At 46.1% G+C, this 19,790-nt stretch overlaps 1 protein-coding gene and 1 long non-coding RNA gene across 2 annotated transcripts in view; one reads left to right on the top strand and one right to left on the bottom strand.

The window, feature by feature from the left end:
- Positions 1 to 19,790, top strand: part of CPPED1 (calcineurin like phosphoesterase domain containing 1) — a 56,398-nt gene that overhangs the window by 5,349 nt on the left and 31,259 nt on the right. The window lies entirely within an intron of this gene.
- LOC111721829 lies at positions 4,080 to 19,596 on the bottom strand. The gene is made up of 2 exons (XR_002770841.1): positions 19,375 to 19,596; positions 4,080 to 4,739 (listed from the first exon to the last, which is right to left on the bottom strand). It is a non-coding gene; the product is annotated as an uncharacterized LOC111721829 (long non-coding RNA).

Raw genomic sequence — 19,790 nt, forward strand, 5'->3', positions numbered from 1 at the left:
GAGCCTGTATGAGACACTTTTCCCAGGTATCTAATGATCCTTGGCTGCCAGTGTCATAGTGCAATGCTTAAAGAATGCAGCACACGAAGCTGATGAATGTGGGGGAGGGTGCCCTTCTTGCCTGCTGTCCTCACCATAGGGTGGTGAAAGCTCCCTGTTTCACTCATATTAGTGTCTTTAGGTGGTTTCTTTGGCTCTCAGTTTCCCTGGAGAAGAGGCCTGCAGGAGGGCGGCTCTGCATAGCTGGTTTCACTCCAAGGGCTGTGGGAGCCCAGTGGAGGGAAAGGCTATGTTCTGACACCTGGGTGAAACCTCTCCTCTTAAGCCCCTTGTCCTCACTATGGGACCCCTGCCCTGGCTGGCCTGCCTGCTCTCAGAATCCCTTTCTTTACTCTTTTCAAAAACTAAAGTTCCTGTCTCCTGCCAGAGTGAGGACAGTAGTCCAGATTCTTGCCATTTAAAAACATCTTTGTGGGCAGCACCTGTGGCTCAAGGATGGGGATGCTGGCCCCATATACCGGAGGTGGCGGGTTCAAACCCGACCCCAGCCAAAAACTGCCAAAAATAAAAACATCTTTGTACTTCAGCTCTCCTTTTACTCCCATTTCCAAGAAAACCTAAAAATCGAGGTTTCACATAAAGCAAAATGCAGTGAATCTGAAGTGGAAAGCTGGGACACATGGAAGCCCCTGACCACCCCCCTGGCTGAGGGTCTGCTGGACTCCAGAGGCGCCCTCACGCTCCTCTCAGCAGACGTCCCATCAGTGCGGCAGATTGGTTTTGCCTGATCTTGAACATCAAAAAACGGCATCGTAGAGCGTGGACGGTCATCTTCTGGCTTCTTCTGCTGTGCATAGTGGCCACGTCCGCTTCTCTATTACTGCTGTGTGATGTCTCATCTCATGCCTGTTGACCATTCCACCCTCCGTCGGTGTCTGGGTGATTTTTATGTGGGGGCTATTATAAATAAAGCCAGTAAGAATATTCTTGTTCGTGAATAGACCTATGCATTCATTGCCTTGGGTATATATATGTGTGTATATATATATTTTTTGTGGGGGGGGCAGTCTCACTCCACTGCCTGGGGTAGAGTGCTGTGGCATCACAGCTCACAGCAACCTCTAACTCTTGGGCTCAAGTGACCCATTTGCCTCAGCCTACCAAGTAGCTGGGGACTACAGGCATCCACCACAATGCCCAGCTGTTCTTAGAGATGGGGTCTCAGATGGTGCTAGGCTGGTCTCAAACTCCTTAGCTCAAGTGATCCACCCACCACGGCCTCCCAGAGTACTGGGATTATAGGTGTGAGCCACCACGCCTGGCCTCCTGGGGTATGTTCTGAGGAGCGGAATCATTGGGTCATTGGGGTGATATGGTTTAGTCTTTGGTAAATATGACCAAAGAGTTCTCCAGACTGGTTGCACCAGGTCAGGCGACTCTCGACCTATCTCGCTGTTTGCTGAACAGTTAACATTCTAAAGTCAGCTAAGCCCGGGACCCCTGTCCATCTGCTGCCTGGCTCCCGGAGTCTGTGGCTGTCTTCTCCTCTCCCGTGTTTCTGTCCTTGAGGGTGAACTGTCTCTGCAGTGGCATTTGTAGGGGCCGGAGCTAAATGGGAGTTTTCAATCCACTTTCTTTAACTGGAAGGCTCCGCTCTGGTTTTAAACTGGCTCCTGCTCTCTCAGTCTCCCTAATCATAATGCCCTGTTTTTCCTCGAGTTGTTTTGCTCAGTGGCTTCATGGAATCAGTTGTAGAGCCTCTGCTTCCAGGGCTACTCCAGCACCGTTTTCTGCCTTCTGCACCACCAACAAATGGACAGCATAATCTGATTCCCCATCTTTTTTGGCAGTAATGACTATTAACCAGGACAAATTGAAGGTACAGTCTATGGGATTCTTTCTCTTAATTTCTCCCCTGAGTTTGCAAAAATCTGAGTATACTATTCCATGAACTTTTTTTTTTTTGAGACAGAGCCTCAAGCTGTCCCCCTGGGTAGAGTGCCGTGACATTGCAGCTCACAGCAACCTCCAACTCCTGGACTCAAGCGAGTCTCCTGCCTCCGCCTCCCAAGTAGCTGGGACCACAGGCGCCCGCCACAACACCCAGCTATTTTTTGGTTGCAGCTGCCATTGTTGTTTGGCGGGTCCGGGCTGGGGATTCAAACCCGCCACCTTAGGTGTACGTGGCTGGCGCCTTAGCTGGTTGAGCTATAGGCGCCGAGCCTATTCCATGAACTTTTAAGCTGATCAGGTTATGTTTAGTCTAGGCAAATTTGAATATCTTAACCTTTAACCTTGCAATGTCCCAACATTTAACCTTGTCATAATATCCCAAGTGTCCTTCCCAGGTGTTCCCTTTGTCCCCGGAGCCATCTTTACCACTTTGGTTTGGGCGTGCCAGGGCTGGAGGCATAACTGAACTTATAGTGCCCTGGACTGGGAATCAGAGCGGGTTTCCCTAAAGAACTAATGAGATGTGATTGATCCTCCACATACCATCCTCCCATCTAGAAAGTTCTGGACTTCCTCTGGGGCTTTTTCGGGTGCAGAGATGGTGACAGGCAGGTTGAGGATGGCAAGGGTGGGGATCACAGATACCCTCTTTGTCCACAGTGGTGGCAACCTCACCAGCAAACAAGGCAGCAGGCATGCTCAGTGCTGACCTGCTCAGCACACTCTGACGTCTTGTCTGCTTCCCACCCAGCTCCTTTCAGCGAGCTCACCCTCTGTCCTCTGTTTCACTTTCTCACAAACCTGACCCATGCCTCTTGCACCACAGAACTGGCAAGACCACGACACCTCTCTCCTGGTTACAGTTCCCTTCTTTGATGGAGTTTCACTCACTAAAATAGTCTTAGTGTGAGGAGGGGCCCAGTTACCTAATCAGGGTGCAGTAAGGCGGGGGAGTACTTACTGCGCTGGGCACATCCACAGGTCTCTTGAACAACGGCTGGTGTATGTATGGATTGCATTTCCGAGCGACCTAGCAGAATTACTTGCCTCATTTGGTGACACAGTTCAGATGTTTGGCCACCTCCAAGTCTCGTGATGGAAGCTGATCATCAGCGTTGTGTTGGAGGCAGGGCCTGGTGGGAGGCATTTGGGTCATGGGGTGGGTCCCTCATGAGTGATGCGCTACCCTCCCCACAGTAATGAGCGGGTTCTCAATTTATTAGTTCACGCTGGTGGTTGAAAGCTGTTGTTTAAAGGAGCCTGACACCCACCGTCTCCTCCCCCTCCTGCTTCTGCCCTCTCCACGTGACACGCCTGCTCCCCCTTCACCTTCCCTTTGATCAGAAGTGCCCTGAAGCCCCCAGCAGAAGCACAGTCTGCAGACCAGTGAGCCAAAGAAACCACTTTTCCTTCTGGGTTACCCAGCCTCCTGTATTTTCTTTATAGCAACACAAATGAACCAATATGCCTAATCAAACTCAAATGGTGATTGGCTCACCTCACTTCCTGGGGGTCTCGAGAATGTAACCCACCTCCAGACCCTTTGTCTTTATCTACCCTGCTTCTTCACAGATAAGGGCTATGTTATCCTAAATCCATGAATTTAGTGTATTTTGCTTCTGTTAACGTAATAAATAGTTATTTCTAAGTGTAGATAATCACATAATTATACCTCTACCGACCCTGCAATCAAATGCATTTAATATACTTATTACTGTGCATAATGCATTTCTCTCCTCTGGTGTATTGAATTCCCTTCTGATCATTGCTACCTATGGGTAGAAATAGTGGTTCTGTTTCCATGCTTGCTAATAAGAAGGGTTTTGAGAAGGAGAAAGGACACAAACTCTGGCAATAATAACAGACATCTCAAATATAGTCTGCTGGGAAAGTAAGCCAGTCATTGAGAGAAGGAAGCCTGATTGTAACCCTTAAGAAGTTGAAATAGTACATTCATTTGTGCTGGGGATTAATTAGGGTCCTGTGGCTTAGCCTGAGATCTAACCACTAGTTACAGTGTGATTTCTGTGACAAACCATAGTTGCATTCCAGCAGCCAATTCATGAACAAATTGTGTACATCACATATTTCTAAAGTGAAGATACTCAGAAAGAATAATAAAATTGTATTAAGCCTGATGTCTTTGCCTTTTAATACTGCTGCATGCTGTGAGGGGAGATGATTTACAAACCTTTGCAAGTTAATAAATCCACGTAATAATGTTCTTACATACAGAATTATGTTGAGTTCACAAGTTGTAGAGCCTCGTCATTTGATGGTCTGAGAGGAGCTAGTGTTACTCTATCAGACGGGAACTCCTGAAGAATGATGCTTCCATGTCCAGACTCTCCCTGGCAATGCTGGCGACCTCTTACAAGCTCAGGGCAGACCTGATGAAGCAGTGCTGCTTCAGTCCCCACGGCCATGAGCGGAGCACCTGTCTGGCTGATGCAGCACACACTTCAGCAGTGTCTGAACGCCCCCTGTGTTGGACACTTACTTGGTTGTAGAAAGGTGCCTGGTAGACACCTGGTCAAGCTGTGTGTCCTCTGAGCTCTTTATCATCACTTAGTCAGTGGTTCCTGACAGGTGCTGCCAGGACAGTCCTCAGGATCGGGTGGAAGTGCTCTTCCCTGGCAGCCATGGCGTAGACCTCTCAGCTTCACGGAGAAGGACCCGTCCCTTTCACTGCGCAGACACCGAGCAGCTCTGCACACGTAACATGGGTGTTTGGGGGATTTTCCTCCGTTGAAGATAGATACAAGTTTACTATTGCTGCTTTGTACCTAGAGACATTAAGACAGCACCGTTTATTTAAGTGGCCGCGTCAGAGTGACAGAGCTGTTGTCAAGATGAAATGTATGTGCACTCACTAAAGACAGCTAAGGCATGCATATAATTCAGCATTGCCCAAAAGGGCACTGCTGGGTGGTCACTGACTGAGATTTAGGACACAAGGTCTCCCCCCTTCCCTCCCAGCGTCTCCTACCCCTGAACTCTGTGGATGACCCAGTTCCCAGGCTAGCCCTCCATGGCTGAGCTGAGACATGATGGAACAACTCAGATTAGCATGACACCAAAACAAAACCAAACAAAAGCTGCCTCTCTTTATGCTTTACCTTTGAAGCAATATAAGCCCCTTCAAACTAAACAGTTTTTTTTTTTTTTTTTTTTTTAATCAGAGCCTCAAGCTGTCCCCCTAGGTAGAGTGCCATGGCATTACAGCTCACAGCAACCTCCAACTCCTGGGCTCAAGCAAGTCTCCTGCCTCCGCCTCCCAAGTAGCTGGGACTACAGGCGCCCGCCACAACGCCCGGCTATTTTTTGGTTGCAGCCGTCATTGTTGTTTGGCGGGTCCGGGCTGGGGATTCGAACCTGCCACCTTAGGTGTATGTGGCTGGCGCCTTAGCCGGTTGAGCTATAGGCGCCGAGCCAAACTAAACAGTTTTTTAAGAATCAAATTGTTTTAGAGCTGGTGATGATGAAATGCAGAGTATTTTTTGTGCTCTTGCAAAATGGCAGAAAAACAGAAATATACCATTTCGTTACAAAATTCATCTTCAGATATACAAGTTTTGAAATGGGCACAGTTTTCAGAAAGTGTTGCTGGCGTAAGATGCCAAAAGGCCATCCATCGTCCTGCCTGAGGATCTTGTGAGGGCTGGATGAGGTTGAGTATGTGGAGATGAGGTGAGATCTGTGAAGCTTCAAAGGCTTGTGACCTAGGGAGGGGGCAGGCTGGTGACATGGTGGAGAAAGTTTGTGCTGGTGGCTGTACAGGGACCTGGTGGAGGCAAGGTGCTGGTCAGGAGGTCGTTCCAGTCACCAGGGAGAAGGGCATGGTCTTGCAGGTTCTGTGGGTAAAGTGTCCAACTCCTAAGACAGAGTACAAACTGGGGCAGGGCAGGAATTGGATAGAACTGGGCAAGAATCTGGAGTCTGCCAGCTGGGAGCATCTTGACCAGGTCACCACCTCTGTGCATTTGCACGGTGTCTGTGACTCCTCCCTGCCTTGTCTGTAGGGGAGGAAGTCCCCGAGGGTGAGGGTGGGGGTCAGCATCTGTCAGTGCTTCTCAAGGGAAAGTGCTCTGACTTGGGCCAAGATGGTCGGTAGCAGGGGAGGCCTCGCACAGTGGCCAGGTTTGAGACACACTTGGGAGTTGGGGTCTATAGGACATGGTGGTGGCTGGATGTGGGGATGCAGGGTGACCAGGGATCAGACCTCCTAGATCTCTGGGTGGGGCAGCTGGGTGGATGGGGGCACCTTCCCCTGGGAGCTGAGTGTGGGGTGGAGGTGGTGGGCCAGAGAAGCCACACCACAAACCCATCCTCTGCTACAGCATCGGGCAGACGTTTCCAGAGAGTGTTCTTTCTCAGAGCACCAGGAAGCTTTAAGCCAGGGAGCCCTCTGCTCAGGCGCAGCTGCTGCCCACCTCCCAGCAGAGGCCCACAAACTGGGCACACAGAGTGAGATGAATTTTCTCACAGTTATGGTGGCTGGAAAGCCAAAACCAGGGTGTGAGCAGGGTTGTTTCTCCTGAAGGCCTCTCTCCTCAGCCTGTAGACCGCCCTCTTCCCCTGGTGACATCACGTTGCCACCCCTTGGGTTCTGATCTCCTCTTTTTAAATGGATGTTAGTCAGGTTAGAGTAGGGCTCACCATGAAGTGTTTACTTTAATTTAATTTCCTCTTCAGCAATTTTCCCTGTCTCCAAATACAGTTATATTCTGTGGTATTGCAGTGGCTCACATCCCAGCACTTTGGGAGACCCAGGCATGAGGATCATTTGAGGCTAGGAGTTTGAGGCCAGCCTGGGCAACATAATAAGACCCTGTTTCTATAAAAAAAAATAATAATAATAAAAATTAGCTGGGTATGGTGTTGCAGACACATACAGTTTCAGTTTTTAAGAGGCTGTGGCAGGAGGATGGCTTGACCCCAGGAGTTCCAGGCTGCAGTGAGCTATGATGCACCTTGTACTCTAATCCAGGCAACAGAGTGAGACCCTGTCTCTAAAAAAATTAAGAAACAAGTTTTAATTGACGAAGGGTTACCCACTGCTCTGTTGGGGTAACAGGTTTAAAGAGTGATACTGTGTGTGTGTGTGAGTGCCGTGTGCATTCCTGTTCTTGCCCAGGCCCGTGTGCATGTGCAGGTGTGTGTGCATGAGTGCCGTGTGCGTTCCTGTTCCTGCCAAGGCCCCTGTGCATGTGCAGGTGTGTGTGCGTGAGTGCCGTGTGCATTCCTGTTCCTGCCCAGGCCCGTGTGCAGGTGTGTGTGTGTGAGAGCCATGTGCGTTCCTGTTCCTGCCAAGGCCTGTGTGCATGTGCAGGTGTGTGTGCGTGAGTGCCGTGTGCGTTCCTGTTCCTGCCCAGCCCCGTGTGCGTGTGCAGGTGTGTGTGCGTGAGTGCCGTGTGCATTCCTGTTCCTGCCCAGGCCCATGTGCGTGTACAGGTGTGTGTGTGTGACAGCCATGTGCATTCCTGTTCCTGCCCAGCCCTGTGTGCGTGTGTGTGCAGGTGTGTGTGCGTGAGTGTAGTGGAGTTGACTGGAGCTGGGTGAAGCCTGGACTGATGACTCCGAGCCACCCCACTGATAACCCACTGCTGAAACTGAGGAGAGGAGAAACGAGAATTGGTTACCCCCCCGCCGCCCCTGTCCCCGTCTTCCTGTAATTTCCACATTGCAGTGATCCCACGTTAAACCAAATTCACGCTTATCTATTGAGCACAGCCCAGCCAGGGAAGGGGGTACTGTAATGATGCCAATGTCTGAAATTGCAAGTAGGAAGAAGCCCCCAAAAGCCAAAGGCAGGCTGTGGAGACTGCGCAGGTGGGAACAGATTTGACAAAGTAAAGCCACAGTCTCACAGGCAGCAAATTCTCCCCAATCACAGGCTGTCATTCATCTGCCCACCCTGAAGCCGCAGGCCCCAGCTGGAGAAGTCCTTTGATTTGCAAGTAACTGCTCAGAGTCTGCTTCCTGGAGGGCCATATTGATTTTGTTGTTCTTTTCACTGCTGCTTATATTGAAATGGGGAGTCCATTCTGTATCCCCTCGAATGAGGAAAGGCTCCGTTAGTAGCCTATTACATCACCTGACTGTTCCTTCACTCACTGAAGTTGCCCTGCTATTTAATTTAAAAATTTCCCACAGTGGTTGAGTGTATCAGCATCAGTCTGTCTGGGTTCTTGTGCCTCCGGGGGGTAGGGATTATAGAGGTCTTATTTTCTTTAAGCAACATCCTTTCTTGTCTGTTTGCTACAGAGAACATTGGCTTGCTTGTTCTTATTGGGGGAAAAAAGCCTTCTTACTAAAACAGTAAATGGATTCATAATACTGCTGAAGTCTAATCTCAGTGTCTCTTACTTAGGCAGTGTCCGTGGGGGAGCACAGATAGTTCGAAGGTCTCAGAGGTGGGGACTTTCTAACAGTAGCAGAATTTTTCATCTCTGCGTTTTGCTGGGTGGGGCAGGCTGGGTGGAAGGGGATGTAGACACAGACTTTGCTGCTCGTTCCTTGTTCTGTCCTTTCCGTGCTGGGGCACATCCCTCAGCACTGTGTAGTGGCTTCCCTCCCCTTTACCCCCAGAGGGGATACCAAGTGCATATTATTGTGATGTCTTGTGTTTGGCAAATAAGCACTAACTTTGTGCAGTATCTGCCTGTGTTTCTGGTTGAGATTTACCTTAAGTGAGGCAAAGTGGTTGTTTTCCCTTCAGAAGATGGAGCCCTGTCAGGAAGAAATAATGGTAGTAATGTAGACACTTGTGTTCTTAGAACTGATATAAGCCACCTGGGTTCTCAAGAAACAGTAAATTGTAGTGCCTTAAAATCCTAAGAGAAGCTTTGTGGCCAAAACTTAATCTCATCCGTCAAGGGCTTTACCGTGGCTGCTGAAAAGTTATGGCCATATTCCACTAATAGGCAGCCTGGGTACATCCTGATCTTGTTCACTTTCAGTCTACCATGCCACAAGAGTTTAACTGCAGGCTCGGCGCCTATGGCTCAACTACCTAAGGCGCCAGCCACATACACCTGAGCTGGCGGGTTCGAATCCAGCCCGGACTGCCAAACAACAAGGATGGCTGCAACCAAAAAAAAAAAAAAAAAAAGAGTTTAACTGCAGGGGCTCGGTGCCCATAGCACAGTGGTTATGGTGCCGCCACATACACTGGGGATGGTGGGTTTGAACCTGGCCCAGCCCAGCTAAACAACAATGACAGTTCCAACAAAAAATAGCTGGGCATTGTGACAGGCACGTATAGTCCCAGCTACTTAGGAGGCTAAGGCAAGAGAATCATTTAAGCCCAAGAGTTTGAGGTTGCTGTGAGCTGTGACGCCATAGTTGCTGGCAACATACACTGGGGATGGTGGGTTTGAACCTGGCCCAGCCCAGCTAAACAACAATGACAGTTCCAACAAAAAATAGCTGGGCATTGTGACAGGCACGTATAGTCCCAGCTACTTAGGAGACTAAGGCAAGAGAATCATTTAAGCCCAAGAGTTTGAGGTTGCTGTGAGCTGTGACGCTACAGCATTCTACCCAGGGTGACACAGACTCTGTCTCAAAAATAAAAAAGAATTTAATTGTAGGGATAAATGAACCAGGCATAGGATTTTTATCCTAATAACAACACTTGATTTTGTTTACTTGTGTTGAGCTATATAAACCAAGCTTTGCATAATAACCTGTATCAAAGGCACAGAAAACAGGAAGATTCCTTAGCTGACTTCCCCACGTCCTTGGGGGAAGGCCCAGAGAACACAGGCGCAGAGTTCCTCATGAGAGAACACCTGCTGGTAACCAGAGCCATGAGAAATTCACTCTAAAGACATGAAAAGCCATGCAAGAGGGACACTATACAACTCCTAATAGAAAATGTCGCTGGGTGACCTTTTATTAGAAAGTGGTTTCTTGGATAGTTTACTAAAAGCACAAGTAACAAAAGGCAAAATAGTTAAATGGAACTTTATAAAACTGGAAAACTTTGTGCTTCAAAGGACTTTATCAAAAAAGCTGAAAGATGACCCACAGAATGGGAGAAGATACTTGCAAATCCTACATCTGATAAAGGTCTAGTGTCCATAATATATAAAGAACTCTTACAAATCAATAATAAAAAGGTAAATAACCTAATTTAAAAATGAGTAAAGGATCTGAATAGACATTTCTCCAAAGAATATATATAAAATGCTAACACACACGGAAAGATCTTTAGCATCATCCGTCATTATGTAAATACAAGTGAAAACACGGTGAGATACTGGAGATACTACTTCACCCCCACCATAATGGCTAGAACCAAAAAGATGAAAAACAACAAGGATTGGTGAGGATATCGAGACCCTTGTACATTGTTGGTAAGAATGGAAAATGGTGTTTTGGAAGGCAGTTTGCTAGTTTCTTAAATAAACATGTAGTCACCATACAAGTATGACCACCAAACTTCGTTCCTAGGTATGTACCAAAAAGAAACGAAATTGAGCCACACAGAAACTTGAGCGTGGAGGTTCAGAGCAGCATTTTTCATAGTAGCCAGATGGACGGATGAACCAAGTGTGATATATGCATACAACAGAATACTATCTGGTGATAAAGGGATAATGCACTGACAGAGGAGAATAGACAGACCTTAAAAACATCATGCAAAGTGAAAGATCAGTCACAAAGACCACACAGTCTATGATTCTGCTTCTATGAAGAGTCTGCAGTGGGTGAAGCAGGTTGTCGGTTCTTAGGATTGGGGGAGCTGGAGGGCAGCGGGACAGTGGCTGCTAACGGGGGAAAGTCTTTTGGGGGCGGTGATGAAAATGTTCCATGATTGACTTTGGTGAAACTTATGACTCCATGGTATTATAAAACCTATTGGATTACACATTTTTAAGGGATGAATTGTATAGTGTGTGCATTTATTTCTCAATTAAAGCTATTACAATAATACTTAGTGGAGGGGGGATTAGGAAAAATGTGTCTCACAGGCTCCTGGCCTGGCACCTGTAATCCTAAGGCTTTGGGAGGCTGAGGGTGGAGGATCATTGGAGGCCAGGGGTTCAAGACCAGCTTAGGCAAAATAGAAGGATGCTGTCTCTACACAAGAATTAGCCAGGCACGGTGGTGTGGACCTGTAGTCACAGCTATTTGGGAGCATCCTGGTTGAGCCAAGGCTATAATGAGCTATGATCTTACCACTGTGCTTCATCTTGCATGACAGAGTAAGACCCTGGCTCTTAAAAAGAGAAGATTAATCTCTGTAGAGGATTAATTAAAAAATAGTTGAAAACACACATTACGTTTTAGAAATGAGAAACTATATTTACAAGGTCAAACAACCACTTTCTTCTTTGGTACTAGAATTTATTATATCACCAGATAATAGTGGAAACTGTTATTTCAGAGCTGCCCTCTCAGAATTCCTAGATGTTGACTTCTGAAGTCATCTGCTCAGGAACAAAACTCTATTTATAGAGATGCATTCATTTTGAAAGAGCACAATTTTTCCTGAACACAATTTTGATACACATTTTTTTCAAATTGGATTTATCCATTTTCACACTTTCTGGGAATAACAAACTGAACTTACACTTGGCCTTGTCATTTGTTACCATTAAAATGTTTATACTTATTTACCTAACAAGATCTAATTTTAGAGCATTTTTTAATTTTTTTAAAGTCTTGATTATTTTCTGATTATTAAAGTACTTTGTGCTCATAAAAAATTCAGACTTTACAGGAAACTGAAATGTTTTCTGCCCTTCTCACCTATGGGTAACTACTTGTCTTAGTTTTCTCGATATTTTTTGTCTCTGGGTATACTAGTTGATTTATTTTCAACAAAATGGAATCCTACATACCAGATCTTGCAACTTCCCGTTTCACCTCACCTGCCTCTCAAGCTCTGGTACCCCAAACCTTATCAGTAAACCTTTACTCTGTAGCCATTGTCTCTAGATCCCCAAACCTTGTCAGTACCCCTTAGCTCTGTAGCCATTGTCTCTGGATCCCCAAACCTTGTCAGTACCCCTTAGCTCTGTAGCCATTGTCTCTGGATCCCCAAACCTTATCAGTACCCCTTAGCTCTGTAGCCATTGTCTCTGGATCCCCAAACCTTGTCAGTACACCTTAGCTCTGTAGCCATTGTTGCTAGATTTGGATTTGCTCTATTCTTTTTTTTTCTTTTGAGACAGAGCCTCAAGCTGTCCCCCTGGGTGGAGTGTCATGGCATCACAGATCACAGCAGCCTCCAACTCCTGGGCTCAAGCAAGTCTCCTGCCTCAGCCTCCCAAGTAGCTGGGACCACAGGCGCCTGCCACAATGGCTATTTTTTTGGTTGTAGCCATCATTGTTGTTTTTGACGGGCCCAGGCTGGATTCAAACTTGCCACCTTAGGTGTATGTGGCTGGCGCCTTAACCACTTGAGCCACAGGCACCGAGCCTGCTCTGTTCTTTTTAACAGCTTCTTTTAACCATAGTAAGGACATATCACTAATTCCTTATTTTTGTTTAAATATTTATGAATATTTAAGCCAGTTCAAGTTTTATATCTTATCAATTAATATTCCAGTGAATTGTTACATTTTGCACACTTGTATGTGATTCTGTAGAATAAAGTCTCAGGAATGGAATGGCTGGATCATTGGATAAAATGAAATTATTAAAGTTTGAACTGATATTTCCTAAATGCCCCCCTAAAAGGAGGTTTTGTTTGTTTGTTTTGAGAAAGAGTCTCACTTTGTCACCCTTGGTAGAGTGCTGTAGTGTCATAGCTCACAGCAAACTTAGACTCATGCTCCTAGGCTCAAGTGATTCTCTTGGCTCAGCCTCCCATGTGACTGGGACTACAGGCACCTGCCCAATGCCTGGCTATTTTTAGAGACGAGGTCTTGCTCTGGCTCAGGCTGGTCTCAAACCTGTGAGCTCAGGCATCCACCCACGTCGGCCTCCCAACTGCCAGGAGTACAGGTGTGAGCCACCACAACTGGCCTAAAAGGAGTTTGAATTACTGAGCTACAAACTTAGCTATACAGCTGATGCTCTGATTTGACTGTTCTGTTTCCAACCTAGAAGTGAAGAAGAGACACCAGTAACTCCATTTCCAGAAACCTCTTTAGGTTAGCACTGGAGATTCTCATCTTTGGCGTGCTTCAGCCTCTGTTCAAGAGTCTTAGCATTGTCTCACCCATTTATCCAGCTTCCTGCAGAACAGGTGTGGCCTCAGGCACCACAGCAGACAGGTCACCAGGCACACGAGCCGTATACTCGAAAGTCACCGTGCATGTGTGTGCTGTTCTTGCCACACATAACTCAGGGGCAGCACAGCTCTGCGTGCCAAGCTCCCTGAAGATAAGGAGAACAAGGGGAGCCTCAGATAACCTAAGGTCTACCTTCCTCCTCCTGCCTTCCTTTTCACTGGGACAGGGAGGGTGAGGAAAACGGGAAAGGACATTGAGCACATGATTTCCGTAAAGGAGGTAATAAGATTTTCATTTTAGGGGCTAGAGAACTGAGCTCAGAGGGTGGCAGGCCCAGAAGACACCCTGGCAAAGAGCAGTCTCAGTCCTCTGAATTCAGAGCCACCTCTGCTTCCCCTTCAATAGCCAGAGCACCGGGTGGCACCTGTGGCTCAAAGGAGTAGGGCGCCGGCCCCATACGCCGGAGGTGGCGGGTTCAAACCCAGCCCCGGCCAAAAACTGAAAAAAAAAAAAGAAAGCCAGAGTACCTGCTAGAATAATGGTGAGTGTACGACTGCTCCCAGACTAGCCCTCAGCTGAACTCGAGTCCATAACCGGCTGCCTTCTCAACTTCCAACTTGAGTCATCAAGAGTATATCGATTTTTTGACAGTTTCTTCTTTTTTTTCTTTCATCATTGCAAAATACACATAACATTAAATTTACCATCTTAGCCATTTTTAAGTGTACAGTTCAATGGCGTTAAGTACATTTATATTTTTGTGCAACTACCATCACTGTCCCTCTCCACAACTTTTTATCTTGTACGACTGAAACTCTATGTCCTTTAAACACCAACTTCCTGTCCTCCCAAAGCCCCCAGCACCCACCATGCCACTTTCCTGTCTGTCTGCAGTTAAGTTGACCCCGTTGCTGGAATCACACAGGGTTCGTTCTTTTTTGGCTTATCTCCCGAGCATGTATCTTACAGGCTCATTCATGGTATAGTATATGTCAGAATTCCCTTCTGTTTCGAGGCTGAATAAGACTCCATTATTTATGTGTGTGTGTATAGATAGATAGATAGATAGATTTTTTTTTTTTTTTTTGAGACAGAGTCTCAAGCTGTCGCCCTGGGCAGACTGCTGTGGTGTCACAACTCGCAGCAACCTCAAAGTCTCAGGTTTAAGTGATTTTCTTGCCTCTACCTCCCAGAGTATTAGGATTACAGGTGTGACCCACCATGCCTGGCCTATTTCTAATTGTTTTGAGGAACTGCAATATCGTTTTCCACAGCAACCATTCTATTTCCGTTTTCAACAACACACGGGGTTTGCATTTTCTCTGCATACTTGCCAGCACAGGTTACTTTTTCTTCTTGATGGCAGATACCCTGACAGTGTGAGGTGCTGTCTTCTCGTGTCTTGATCTGCATTTCCCTAATGACCAGCAGTGCTGAGCATCTGTCCTGTGCTTACTGACTGTTTGTGTATCCTCTTAGGAGAAGTGTCTATTCAAGTCCTTTGCTCACTTTTAAATTCAATTGTTTTTTGTTGTTGTTTTAGGAGTTCTCTATATATTCTGATAGTAATCCCTTATCAGAGCCATGATTTACAAATATTTTCTCCCATTCTGTGGGTTGCCTTTTTTCTCCTTTGGTACATTTTTATTTTTCATGAAGTCCAATGTGTCTATATTTTCCTTTTTTCTTTTCTTTTTTTGTTTTTATTTTTGTTTTTTTGAGACAGTGTCTCACTCTCTTACCCATGCTAGAATACTGTGGCATGATCATAGCTCACTGCAGCCTCAAACTCTTGGGCTTAAGTTATCTTCCTGCCTCAACTTCCCGAGAAGCTGGGACTACAGGTGCACACAACCATACTGGACTAATTTTTCTTCTTTTTTAGAGGTAGGGTCTCACTCTTCTGCCCAAGCTGGTCTTAGCTCCTGAGCTCAAGCAATCCTACCTCAGCCTTCCAAAGTGCTGGGATTACAGGTATGAGCCACAGTGCCCAACACCTATTTTTTTATTTTTTTGCCTGTGCCTTTACATCCAATTTTAATATATCAAGAATTTCTACTTCTAAGCTCTTTTACTCCCATTCTTTTCCTGGTCGATAAATGACAGGACCAGACATGGCTCAGATGTCGAGGAATTATTTCTGAGTCTTCCCTTTCCTCCCTGTAACCAATACAGGGATTCCTATCATTTCTTCCTCCTAAGTGTCTCTCAAATCCTTCTCCTCATCTCCACATTTCTTCAGTGCAGGGATGAAGTACAATTGATTTGTGCGTATTCACTTTTCATCCAAACCAGTCTCCCTTATTAGTGCCAGGAGCCTTTTGTTTTGTTTTTTGTAGTTTCTCTGAGATTTTCTGTGGACAGTCATGTTATCTGGGAAAAGGCAGCTTTATTCCTTCCTGCCTTTCCATCTATACATCTTGTCACTCTTGTCTGCTGCACTGGTCAGGACTTCCAGCGTAACATTCAGTAAAGGTGGCGAGAGCCGACCCCTGCTTGCCCCGACCCTAGAGGGAAGGCAGTCTTTAACTGTTAAGTATGATGTTACACGGTTCTTATAGGTGTCATGTGTCCAGTTAAGGATGTTTATTTCTCTTCCTAGTTTGTGACAAGATTTTATTAGACAACGCATTTAAAGCTATTTGGAAACCAACCAAGATACTAATGTTTGCCTTAATGACTATTGACAAAAATAAATCATGCATTTCATGATGCCACTAATCCAAACAAGAATTTTGTGTCAGCTTGGCGCCTATGGCTCAACTGGCTAAGGCGCCAGCCACATACACCTGAGCTGGTGGGCTCGAATCCAGCCTGAACCCACCAAACAACAATGACGGCTGCAACCAAAAAATAGCCGGGCGTTGTGGCGGGCGCCTGTGGTCCCAGCTACTTGGGAGGCTGAGGCAGGAGAGTTGCTTGAGTCTAGGAGTTGGAGGTTGCTGTGAGCTGTGATGCCACGGCACTCTACCCAGGGGGACAGCTTGAGGCTCTGTCTCAAAAAAAAAAAAAAGGAATTTTGTGTCATTATAATGCTTTTTAACCTCCTAGTTTTATTTTAAGTGACAGCATATTCTAAATTAAAAAAAAATGTTTTGTACACCTCACAGCTTTCTGTGTGTCCTTGTCTTTCCGTCTGACGTTCCCTCATGGTGGGGGCAGGTATCTGTGGACCTCGGGGTCCCTGTTCCCTCTGTACTCACTCCCAGCAGATGCTTCTCTGCCTTGGAGACCTGCCCAAAATAGCCCTTCTCTTGCCGTCTCCCAGATCATTTCTTACAGTTTTTCAGTATTTTCTCCCTTTCCCTATCCTCCTTCCCATTCTCTCCTTAGATACATCTTTTGTGTTAAGGCCAGGGCCCTGTTTGAGTCACTAGAAACTAAGGGAGGCCCTGTGTCCTCAGCCCGGTGTCTGTTTTTTCTGTTCACGGTGCTGGCGAGGTCTGGCTCTTTGCTCAGGGCTCTCAGCACACTTGCTCCAATACTTTGAGACTATTTCTTAGAAGCTCTGTTAAGATGTGCTATGAGCTCTGTTAATATGAGGGTGTTATTGGTATTCTGGCCCTAAAGAGATTCTGATATACACAAGTGAAAGTTTGTTAAACATAATACAAATGTTTTCATTAAACTTGGCTTTTTATAATCCTAGAATTTGTACTTTACTTCAAAATTCTTAACTGAAAAGTATTTATATCCCTGGGGAATGTTTTCATTCCTTCAGAAATGACTTACTGATTAGATGCACACACAGAGTAAATCATTAATACAAATGTAAGAATTTAGTACATTTGAGGGGGAATACAGAGAGAAGACAGCGGACATTTTTGCAAACTTGTTTGTACCAGACTCTGGACGTCATTATTCTGTTCTGAATCCATACGGCCACTCCTGGGGTGGGGAGTTATCCTCTCCACTAAACACATGACGACACTAAGGCTGAGAACAACCCAAGGCCACTCAGCTTGTGCGGGGCAACAGCCACAGACCAGGCCCAGGTCACAGTTGTAACTCCATCGAGAGTCTAGAAAGTACTGGAAAAGCTAACCAAGGGGGAAGCTCATCTTTTGATTGGAGCGATGTGGGGAAGATGGGCTTCATGACAACAGGTTATTGGGGGATATTTGTGACTTCCCCCGAGTCAGCGTGCCCAGACATTTGAAAGCAAACGTCCCATCGCAGCGCCTAACTCCTGGTCTTCACTGAGGGTTTCTTTGTCGACAAGGTCCCCTTCCCATGGTTTGCGTAAGCTTTTCTTTTGAAGTGCTCATTCTTAATTTTTCTGGCTGTGGTCGTGAACTACTTACACACTCTCTATATATGTCTTGGTTAGTATGTGAAGGGCCATGGTAAATGCCCTTTGAAAATCAAGAACAGGGAATGTTCTGTACCCCAGTGTATTCTGAAGTTCTTATCCTGTGGGCCAGGGAAGCTAAGAGAAGGGCCCCTGGGAGCTGTTACCTTCGTTTGCAGCCAGGATACTGTACGTAATGAGAGGCAGGACCCTGAGAACACCACCGAGTTTATTCATTTATTTTTAAAACTGTAAGGGGTTTAAGATGCAACCTAGTCAGAGCCTGTGAGCAGATGCACAAGCTGGTGTTCCTTTAGGTATACTCCCCAAGTCAGGCCAGACCACGTCCAACCACTGCTTCAAGTGCACGTCACTCCTGGGCCTTCTGGGACCACTGAGTTTAGATCCTGACTTCTCCACAGGTTGTCCAGGTAACATGAGTTAGTTAATACACACAGCTCTGACAGCAGTGCCTGGCCATCACCGGTGTGGGTAAGTGCTAGCTATGATTGAATAAAAAAAAAGTCAACCTGAATAGAAAGAAGAGAAAGTAAGGGGTGGCCTCTGATGGCTCATGCCTGTAAGCCTAGCTCTCTGGGAGGCCAAGGCGTGTGGATTGCTTGAGCTCATAAGTTCAAGACCAGTTTGAGCAAGAGCAAGACTCAGTCTCTACTAAAAGTAAAAAAACTGGCTGGGTGTTGTGCGGGTGCTGATAGTCCCAGCTACTTGGGCGACTGATGCAAGGGATGGCTCTCTTGAGCCCAAGAGTTTGAGGTTGCTGTGAGCTGTGACACCATGGCACTCTAGCCAGTCTGTCTCAAAAAAGAAAACCTGGTAAGGAAAGTAGGGACAGATTAGCCTCAGTCCACAGAGGCCCTGTGAGAGGGGCTCCCATGTTCAGAGCCATAAAGGATCTATCTTCCCTAAACTGGCGTGTCTGTGTCCATGGGGAAAGAACTAACCAACAGAGTCTTAAAATGACACAGGATGACACAGGTCAAGATGGATGCCTGCAGTCTGAGTTCATCTAAGGAAGCAACATCAATCAGTGGAATCTGCCAACCAGTTGTGCCAGGGGTGGCCCTAACCGGCCACAAGGCAAACACTGACTGTCGGCAAAACCCCAGCAGCTACATGAGAAGAGGAAAGGGAGGGAGAGAAGGAGGAAGGAAGGAAATAAATGAATGAGTAGACGTCCCCTTCACTCTCCACTGCTGTTTCCCAGATTTAACCAACGTTAACAGTTTCCTTTGAATCTTCGGAAAAGTTCTATTCATAATACGTGAATGTATGTAAGACTTTAAAAAAATTATATGTGATTTCATTCCTCCGTGCCTTCTGTTTTTATTTAATGCAGTAGAACCTCCATAGTTGACCACCCCCTAACTGACCACCTCCTTAAGTTGACCTGATTTTCCTAGACTAGACATGCATCTCGTGTGCGTATCAGTACAGCAGGCCTTGTTCCTCGTATTGGCCACCTCTGAATGTAGACCCGTTTGTTACATTCCTTGAATGGTCAGTTTACAGAGGTTTTACTCTATATATTAAAGATTTCCCATAGCATCGATGTAGAGCACTTCTCTCTTATCCTTTTAGTCACTTATTTTATTAGGCTTTAAATAAAAACATTTTAGTTACCTATTAGAATTCTGAACTCACAGTGTAACTAAAAGTAGATGACATGAAACTTTTCAGAATTACAAGAAGAGATAGATTGATACACGATTACAGTGACAACCTAACGACTTCTCTCAGACTAATACAGATCAACAGACCAAAAGCAGAGAAGAATGATAGAGGAGATTTGAGCCACACGGGTAATGAATTTGGCTGAGTAGAAATACGCAGTCAGTTTACAGAACTCAATATTCGACAAGTAGAAAATGCGTGTTCTTTGTAAGCTCACGGGGGAGATTCAGAGACCCTGGCACATACCTGGCTGTGAAAGAAATCTCGGTAACAGGAGTCTCCTGGTAGTCATCATTTCTGAACGGGTTTCGTCTCGTTTCTCAGTTTCTTTCCTGAATTCTATCAGTTCCTGTTTCACCACTGTCTAAACTCGGAGCGTCCTTGTTTCTGCCTTCAGGTCTTCATGAGCGGTAATTGCTTTGTAAGGACTTTTTTGCTTTCTTTTTAATCCGTGCTGGTGTGTTGGGTACAACGTCCACCTGCTCACACAGCAGTTTTCAGGTGCGTTTTCAGCCTCCCTCGGGAAGCTGAGCAGCTTTTTCCTCATTTTTCTTATGCTATCTTTGCCTGGTACCAGGCACATTCCTCAGGACTCATGTGGTCCTGGACGTACCTCCTTATGTAACCCTCTGCTTTCTTTCTTTTCTTTTTTTTTTTTTTTT

This window comes from Otolemur garnettii, unplaced genomic scaffold (assembly GCF_000181295.1).
Source record: "Otolemur garnettii isolate 467f Iridium unplaced genomic scaffold, OtoGar3 scaffold00189, whole genome shotgun sequence".
Classification (NCBI taxonomy): domain Eukaryota; kingdom Metazoa; phylum Chordata; class Mammalia; order Primates; family Galagidae; genus Otolemur; species Otolemur garnettii.